The sequence below is a fragment of the Penaeus monodon genome, chromosome 11, assembly GCF_015228065.2.
Source record: "Penaeus monodon isolate SGIC_2016 chromosome 11, NSTDA_Pmon_1, whole genome shotgun sequence".
Taxonomy (NCBI): domain Eukaryota; kingdom Metazoa; phylum Arthropoda; class Malacostraca; order Decapoda; family Penaeidae; genus Penaeus; species Penaeus monodon.
This window is the reverse complement of record NC_051396.1, coordinates 19,461,694-19,471,874: the sequence shown is the minus strand read 5'-3', so window position 1 is coordinate 19,471,874 and position 10,181 is coordinate 19,461,694.

Below are 10,181 nucleotides of genomic sequence, written 5' to 3'. Positions count from 1 at the left end.
CTCTCTTATTTTATCCGGGCTTGGGACCAGCACTGACTTGAGCTGGCTTGGCCACCCAGTGGCTAGGCAGGCAATCGAGGTGAAGTTCCTTGCCCAAGGGAAACAACGGTCGGTGACTCGAACCCTCGAACTCAGATTGCCGTCGTGACAGTCTTGAGTCCGACGCTTCTAACCATTCGACCACCGCAGCCTTGACGATCATGTGCTTCCATGATTTTTCTTGGCAATTTAGAGCGGTGGTTTGCCATTGCCTTCCGCCCGTGTTTTTATCGAGTCACCATCTCTATTTACCCGGCACTACTTGGGCTGACTTGGTCCCCCAGTGGCTAGGTAGGCAATCGAGGTGAAGTTCCTTGCCTAAGGGAAACAACGCGGCGGTCGGTGACTCGAACTCTCGAACTCAGATTGCCGTCGTGACAGCAGTCTTGAGTCCGACGCTCTAACCATTCGGCCACCGCGGCCCCACATATATGTATATATACATACACACACACACATATTATATATATATATATATATATATATATATATATATATATATATAAATATATATATATATATATATATATATATCATATATATATATATATATATATATATATATTATATATATATATTATATGTGTGGTGTGTGTGTGTGTGTGTGGTGTGTGTGGTGTGTGTGTGTGTGTGTGTGTGTGTGTGTGTGTGTGTATGCATATACAGTATATATAATATATATCTATATATACATGCATACATATGTATATATATATGTATGTATATAATAATAAATAAATAAATAAATAATATATATATATATATATATATTAATTATATAGATATATATATATTATATGTATATATAATATATATATAGATTATATATATATATATTATATTATATAATAATTATTATATACATATATATAATATAATATATAATATATAATATATATATATATATATTATTGTGGTGTGTCGTGTGTGTGTTGTGTGTGTGTGTGTTATTTTATATATAATTAAATATTTATATATCACAACACACACATACACACACACACACCACACACACACACACATGCACACACAAACACCACCACACCACAATACGACATACACCCACAACACACCCACACACAGACACACAACACACTCGCACACACATCACAACACACACTATATATATTATATATATATATATCTATATATATTATATATATATATATATATAGATATATAGATAAAAATATATATATCTAATAGCACAACAAAAGTACATACCCACAGACACACATACGGATCACAGTATATATATATATATATATATATTTATAAGTATATATATATATATACATATAATATTATATATATTATATATATATATATAATATATATATATATATATCATAATAGATATGGATGTATAATTAATAATATGTATAATATACCTATTCATACACTACACTAACTTATATGTATATATATATATAATATATATATTATATATATATATATTAATGTGTGTGTGTGTGTGTTGTGTGTGTGTGTGTGTGTGTTGTGGTGTGTGTGTGTTGTGTGGTGTTGTGTGTTTTTTATGCATATCCGTATATATAATATATATCTATATATAGCATGCATACATATTTATATATAGGTATGTATTATATAATATATAATATCTATAGGATAATATAGATATATATATATATATATATATGTTATATGTATTATATATATATATATATATATAGATATATATATATTATATTATAGATATATATCTGTGTGCGCGTGTGTGTGTGTGGGTGTGTGTATGTGTTGGTGTTGTGTTTGTGTGCATTTTATATATGAATTATATATTTATATATCACCGACACAACACATATCCACACACAACACACACACACACACACATACACACACAACACAACACACACACACATACACATACTACCACACACACACACACCACACCCCACACACACACACACACACACACACACACACACACATAATATTAAAAAATATTATAATAATATATAAATATATATATATATATATATATATATATATATATATATATGATACACGTACGGATATAGAATATACATATATATTATATATATACCTATCTATTACCATATACATATATATAACTATATATAATATTATATATATATAATAATATATATATATATATAGATATATATAATATATATCTATACATACTATATCCATCTATCATTCTCTATTTATATATCTCTATATCTTATATATATATAATAATCTCTCATCTAATACTCTATCTATCTATATCTCTTCTATCTCTATACATATATTATTACAGATATATATACCATATATATAATATATATATATATATCTATAATATATAAATATGTATGTATAGATATGTCTATAGTGTATATATATATGTTATATATATGTACATATATGTATATATTATAATCTCAATATATATATATATATCCTCTATCTATAATATTCTAATATATATATATGTATATAAATAACTATTATAATTATATATATCCTTATACATGATATATATAATATAATTATATATAGTAGTAATATCTCTACATATATATCAGATATATTACACATATGAGTTAAGACATATATATGATAGTAATATATATCCTTATATAATAATATATATATATCACTATATTATCTATATATATATCTGTATATATATTTCTCTCTCCTATATATATCTATCTCATATCTATATCTCTACATATTATATATACTATATATATCTATGTATTGAGCCGTTATCATGTTTGAAAATTCATAAGGGTTAGGGAAATGAGACTACATTAACTTCATAATAAAGAGATGTATTTGACCGGTTTCGATTATATCATGCGTCCGTATACATACATGACTTCTTGTATATATATATCTATATCTATATATATATATTAGATATATATATATATCCTATCCTCTGCTATATAATATATATATATTATATTATATAATATACCATACTATATATATATATATATATATAATTATCTCTATATCTCTATATATATCTACATAATGTCTATCTCATATCTAATCTATATCTATATTAGATACTATAATATATCTATTATCTATCTATATGTTATACACAACACACACACAGACACCACACACAGACACACCCCACACAACGTGCACACACCACACAACACACACACAAACCACACACACACACATATATATATATAATTCTCTATATATATATCTATTATCTATAGGAATATATATCTATATAATATATCTAGATATATATAGATATATACATATATATACATATATATATATTACATATCATATACATATATATATATATATATATATATATATATATATATATATATATACTCTATCTATATCATATATATGTGTGTGTGGTGTGTGTGTGTGTGTGTGTGTGTGTGTGTGTGTTGTGTGGTGGTGTTGTGTGTGTGTGTGTGTGTGTGTTTATCTAAATCCAGTGTCTCTACAAATCTATATAACATATTTTATATATATTACAATATATAAATATATATATCATATAATCTATATATATATATATATATTATATATTCTATCATATCTATATCTATATATTTATCTAACCTATATCTATATCTATATATCATATCATATATACTATACTACTCTCTATCTATCTTTATCATATATATATATATCTCTATATATATATCTACTATCTATCTATTATCTAATCTTTTATACCTACATATATCTATCTATCTATCTCTCTCTCTCTCTCTCTATTCTCTCTCTCTCTCTATCGTATCTCTCTCTCGCTGTCTTGTCCTTACTCATAGGATAGCATAGATCTCTAGCTATAATCTTCGTCCCTCTCCTCTAATATCCTCTATCTATTCTCTTTACTCTCTTTCTCTCTAGATCTCTCTCTCTCTCTCTCTTCTTCTTCTCTGTCTCTCCCTCCTCTCTCTCTCTCTCTCTCTCATCTCTATCTCCAATTCTCTCTCTCTCTCTTCTCTACTCTTCCACTCTCTCTCTCTTCTATATCTCTCTTTTTCTCTCTTGTCTCATCTACCCCTATCTGTTCTTTATCTTTGTCTCTCCCTGTATTTCTCTCCCCCCACACCCCCCCCCCCCCCCCCCCCCCCCCCCCCCCCCCCGCCCCACCCCCCACCCCCGCCCACTTCCCACCCCCCCCCCCCCCCCCACCCCCCCCCGCCACCCACACCCACCACCACATCACACCCATATCTCTCTCTATCTCTTCTCTCTCTCTATCTTCTCATCTCTCTATCTATATACTCCTCTGTTCTCTCTCTACCTCGCCCTCAGCTCTCTCTCTCTTCTCTGCTCTCTCTCTCTTGTCTCTCTCTCTCTCTCTCTCTCCTCTCTCTCTCTCTCTGTGTGTGTGTGTGTGTGTTGTGTGATGGTGTGTGTGCTGTGTGTGTGTGTGTGTGTGTGTGTGTGTCTGGTGTGTGTGTTTCTCATCTATACCTCCATCTCTTCTATACTCTATCTCTCTCTCTCTCTCTCTCTCTCTTCTCTTCCTCTCCCCTCTCTCTCCTCTATCTCTCTATCCTATCTATATCTATATATATATATATATTATCTATATGTCTCTATACTCTCCTATATTCTCTACCTATATCTATCTCTCTATCTCCCTGTCTATCTCTTCTCTCTCTCTCTCTCTCTCTCTCCTATCTACTCCTCTCTCTCTCCAAGATTAAATGTCTGTCTCACTGCCGCCTATCTCATCGCCCCGGCTCCCATACATCTCTGTATTGTGAAGATTATGTACTCACTCATTCATACCCTTTATGCCTTTGTCAACATGACCGTCTCATATACATAATATATTATATATAATATATAATATATATATCTATATATCTATATATATCTATATCTCTGACTTACATACCTATATACCTCTCTTCTATCTATATATCATATATATATATCTCTCTATATATATCTATATCTCTACATCTTACTCTCTCTCTCTATAGTCTATATCTCTCTCTATCTCGCTCTCTCTAAATATCTATCTTCTCTCTCTCTCTCTATTCTTCACTCTGTCTATCTCTCTCTTCTCCTCTCTATATCTATATATCCTATATATCTCTATCTCTGTCTCTCTCTCTGTCTCATATCTCTCTCCTCTCTTATCTCCTCTCTCTAGCTAGTCTCTCTCTCTCTATCTCTCGATCCCTCTTTCTCTCCTCTCCCTCTCTCTCCTCTCTTCTCTCTCTCCTCTCCTCTCTCTCTCTTTCTCTCCTCTGTCCTCTCTCTGTCTCTTATCCTCTCTTCTCTCTTCTCTCTCTCTCTCCTGCTCTCTCTCCTCTCCTCTACCTCTCTCTCTCTCTCTTTCCTCTCTCTCTCTCTCTCTTCTTCTCTCTCTCTCTCTCTCTCTCACCTCTGTGTCGGCTCCCTCTCTCTGTCCCTCTCTCCATCTCTCTCTGTCTCCCTCCCTCTCCCTCTCTTCTGATCTCTCTCTCTCTTCTCCTCATCTCGTCTCTCTCTCTCTCTCTCTCTCTCTAATCTTCTCTCTCTCTCTCTGTGCTTTGTGGTGTTTTGTGTGTGTGTGTGTTTTGTGTGTGTGTGTGTGTGTGTGTGTGTTGTGCGTTCCGTGTCTGTTTGTGTTGTGTGTGTTTGTGTGTGTCTGTGTGTGTGTGTGTGTGTTGGTAGTGTGTGTGTCTGTGTGTGTGTGCTATCTCCCTCTCTCCCTTCTCTCTCCAATGCCCCCACCCCCCCACCCCCCCTCCCCCCACCCCCACCCCCCCCCCCCCCCCTCTATCTCTCTCCTATCTCCTCTATCTCTTCTCTCTCTCTCGCTCTCCTCCTCCTCCCTCTCCCTCTCTCTCTCTCTCTTCTCTCTTCTCTCTCTCTATCTCTCTATCTCTCTACTATCTCCCTCCATCTGCTATCCCTCTGTTCTGCCCTGTCCCTCTCTCGCTCTCTCTTATCTCCCTGTCTCTGCATTCCCACCCCCCCCCCCCCCCCCCCCCCCCCCCCCCCCCCCCCCGCACCCCCCCCCCCCCCCCCCCCCCCCCCACTCTCTCGCTCCTCTCTCCTCTCTCTCCTTCTCTATCTATCTCTCCCATCTCGTCTCTGTGTCTTGTGTCCTCTCTGTCTCTATCCCTCTTCATATCCCTCCTCTCTATATTCTCTCTCTCTCTCTCTCTCTCTCTGTCTACTCTCTCTCATCATATCTCTCTCTATCTCTCCTCGTCGCTCTCTCTCTCCTCTCTCTCTATCCTCTCTTATATCGCATATCACGTGTCTCCGTATGTGTTGTTCTGTGTGTCTGTCCTGTGGTGCTCATTCTCTATCTCTCTTTCTCTTCTCTATCTCGCTCTATATCTCTACTATATATCTCTATATATATCGATATATTCATCTGTTGTGTGTGTGTGTGTGTGTGTGTGTGTGTGTCTGTGTGTGTGTGGTGTGTGTGTGTATGTGTAATTTGTGTGTGTGTGTGTTTTGTGTGTGCCTTGTGTGTGTGTGTTGCGTGTGTGTGTGTGTCTGTTGTGTGTGAATATATAAATAATTTACTTATATATAAAATACAACACCACACACCCACACACACACACACACATATTATATATATAATATATATATTATATATATATACTATATATATATACTGATATATATACATATAGATATTATATCTATATTATCTAGCTATATTATAATATCAATATATCTATATACTCTATATCTATATATATATAGATATAATATCGTATAATATAGTATATATATTTCTTTATTTATTTATTTAATTTAAAGCACATATATAGATACATATGTATGCTTATTTAGATATATATATATATACTGTATATGCATACACAACACACACACACACACACACACACACACACCACCAATCACACACACACCAACCACACACAACACATATATATATTATTATATATATTATATATATATATATATCTATTATATGCTATCTAATATATATATATATATATATATCTATATATATATATATATATATATAATATATATCTATCTATTATATATGTCTATGTTATATGTGTATGTGTTATATCTGTATAAACTCCATATACACCTCCATCATATATATATTTATATCATATCTATTATATATCTCTTTAGCTATCGATAGCCTTATTATATATGTTGTGTGTGTGTATTATATATAACATAGATGTGGGGCCCGCGTTGCCGAAAGTGGTTAGAGGTCGGACTCAAGACTGCTGTCACGACGGCAAATCTGAGTTCGAGAGTTTCGTAGTCACTCGACCGCCGCGTTGTTTCCCTTATGCAAGGAACTTCACCTCGATTGCCTACCTAGCCACTGGGGCCAGTCCAAGTCAGTGCCGGGTAAATAGAGATGGTGACTCGATAAAACACGGCGAGGCATGGCAAACCACGCTCTAAATGCCAAAAATCATGGAAGCACTGATCGTCAAGGCTGCGGTGGTCGATGTTAGAAGCGTCGGACTCAAGACTGTCACGACGGCAATCTGAGTTCGAGGTTAGAGTCCCGACCGTTGTTTCCCTTGTTCAAGGAACTTCACCTCGATGCCTGCCTAGCACTGGGTGGCCAAGCCAGCTCAAGTCAGTGCTGGTCCCAAGCCCGGATAAAATAAGAGAGAATGTTACCTAAAAGGTAACACCGGCACTCGTCCGTGAAAGGAACTGGACCCTACCACGTACTTCACTCTAAGAGCATCACACGTGAAAACTGCAATTGAGTATATGCTGTACCACGGCGGCTCAAGACAATTAACCTACGTTAATGAGATTATACATATATGTATATGGTATGTGTATATATATTTTATATATTCAATATATATGCATCATATATCTATACTATTCTAAATATATATATAAAATATATATATAATGATATATATATTATATATATATATATATATATATAATTATATATATGTATATATATATTTATTATAATTAATACTATATATATATATTATCTGTGTGTGTGTGTTGTGTGTCTGTGTATATGTACTTTATATATTCCATATCGAATAGACATCATATCTATATATATATATATATAATATATATCTAATCTAATAAGTTAAATATATATAATATATATATATATCTATCTATTATATCTACTACATATCTGTATATGTTTTCATTGTATACAATATGTATATATACTCTATACTATACCTCATATATATGTAATATATTACTATATAAGATATATATATAATACATAATATATATTTGATAAATCTATACTATCATATCTATCTCTATAGGTCATATATATCTTCAGTATCTCTCTATGTATTCTCACCTATATATACTCTATCTCTATTAAGCTATATATATATCGTATATATATCTTATATATCTAATTATATATATATATATACGTGGTATATATATATATATATATATATACATATCTAATATATATATATAGATCTATATACATGTATCATATATAGGTATATATATTATATATATATATAAGATGTATATACATATATATATTTATATATATTATAATATATATATAAATAGATATGTATTATAATATAAATTATATATTATATACTATATATAGATATATATATTATATATATAGTATATATATATATATATATATAGATATATATAGATATATATATATAGGGTGTGTCTGTGTCTGTGTATGTGTGTGTGTGTTGTGTGTGTGAGTGTAATGTGTGTGTGTGTGTGTTTGTGTTGTGTGTTTGCATATGAATATATGTTGGCGTGTGTCTATATATACAGATATAATAGATTGATAACGAGTAATAGATGGATAATAGATGCGAGAACCACTTCAAGAACGCCCCACTACATATTAATCGATGACAACCACGCATTCTTTTCTGAGGCTTTTTCGCTGCTGCCCAAGGTGATAGAATCGGACCCAACGCCTCAGAATCATGTAACTCTGAAATTTATTCCTGTTTTTGTGAAAGAAAGTTTGTATTTCCCAAGAGGTTCTGTTCCTTGAAGGAGGAAGATTGGATGCATTAGGTTATCGACATTGTGTATGCATGTGCACTACATACACACATGCGTATATACAAAAATACACTATTAAGTACATGAAGAAATAACTACATACACATATATACCTATATGTAGACATCTATATCTAGAGAGAGAGAGAGAGAGAAAGAGATAGAGAGATAGATAGATGATGATTAGATAGATAGATAGATATATAGATAGATAGAAACAGAGAGAGAGAGAGAAAGAATCCTTCCTATCTTCTTTTTTTATGTATCAAAAATAATGTTGCATTTTTCGCAGGCTTCGGAATTTTTTTTTTTCCATGAGAAGGCATTTTGGTTAAAATGATTGGCATTTTTCCACGTTTCATTTCTCCCGCATCCTTACCTGTTGTTTTTCCTCTCTTTATGCCTTTATCTTTTATTTTCTTCTGTTGTGATGTTAGGTACATCTCTAGTTATTGTGTTTTTGCCTTTATCCGTGGCTGTTCATTTGAGTGTATAGATTCCTGGAAAGTCTTCCACTTCTCTTATGATTTCATTCGTATGATATGTCATTTCTCCGTCTGGTTTTCTTTATTGGCTACTTTGTTTCTCCCTATTCCGAGTCTGCCTCTTGCTTATTTTCTGTTGGTACTGGATCCTGGGGGGGGGGGGGGGTCATTTATTATTTCAGCATTGAATTTCCATATATTTTCACTTTTTCTGTTTATAAGTTCGTTGTTAGTTTAATAATTCTCTTTTGTCCTGTTTTGACGATAATTTCAAGTTGTTTAGTTTTCTACCGAAAGCTTGCTGGAGCCTTTGCTTATGTTTTCTACTGCCTATTTCAAGTGGCAGCTGTCTTTACTGTCATGAACGGCTTTGCTGATTTGTCATGGTGAGATCTTCGTCGGCTGGAGTGAATGTCTGTTTTGGATATTATAGTTTAAATTTCGGTCGCTCTGGCCTTCAAGTTTAGCTGCGGTTTTCGTATAAGTTGTGTCCTTTCCCTCTGAGGTTGTAATTTAAATTGGCCTTCTGACCATTCTGTGTCGCTGCCATCATTTACTATTATTAATAACTCCACATGTTTACTATATTGCGCCTAGTTGGAAACTATGAAGCCAACTTCGTTTTTGATGTCAGAATGGCGACTTCCATGTC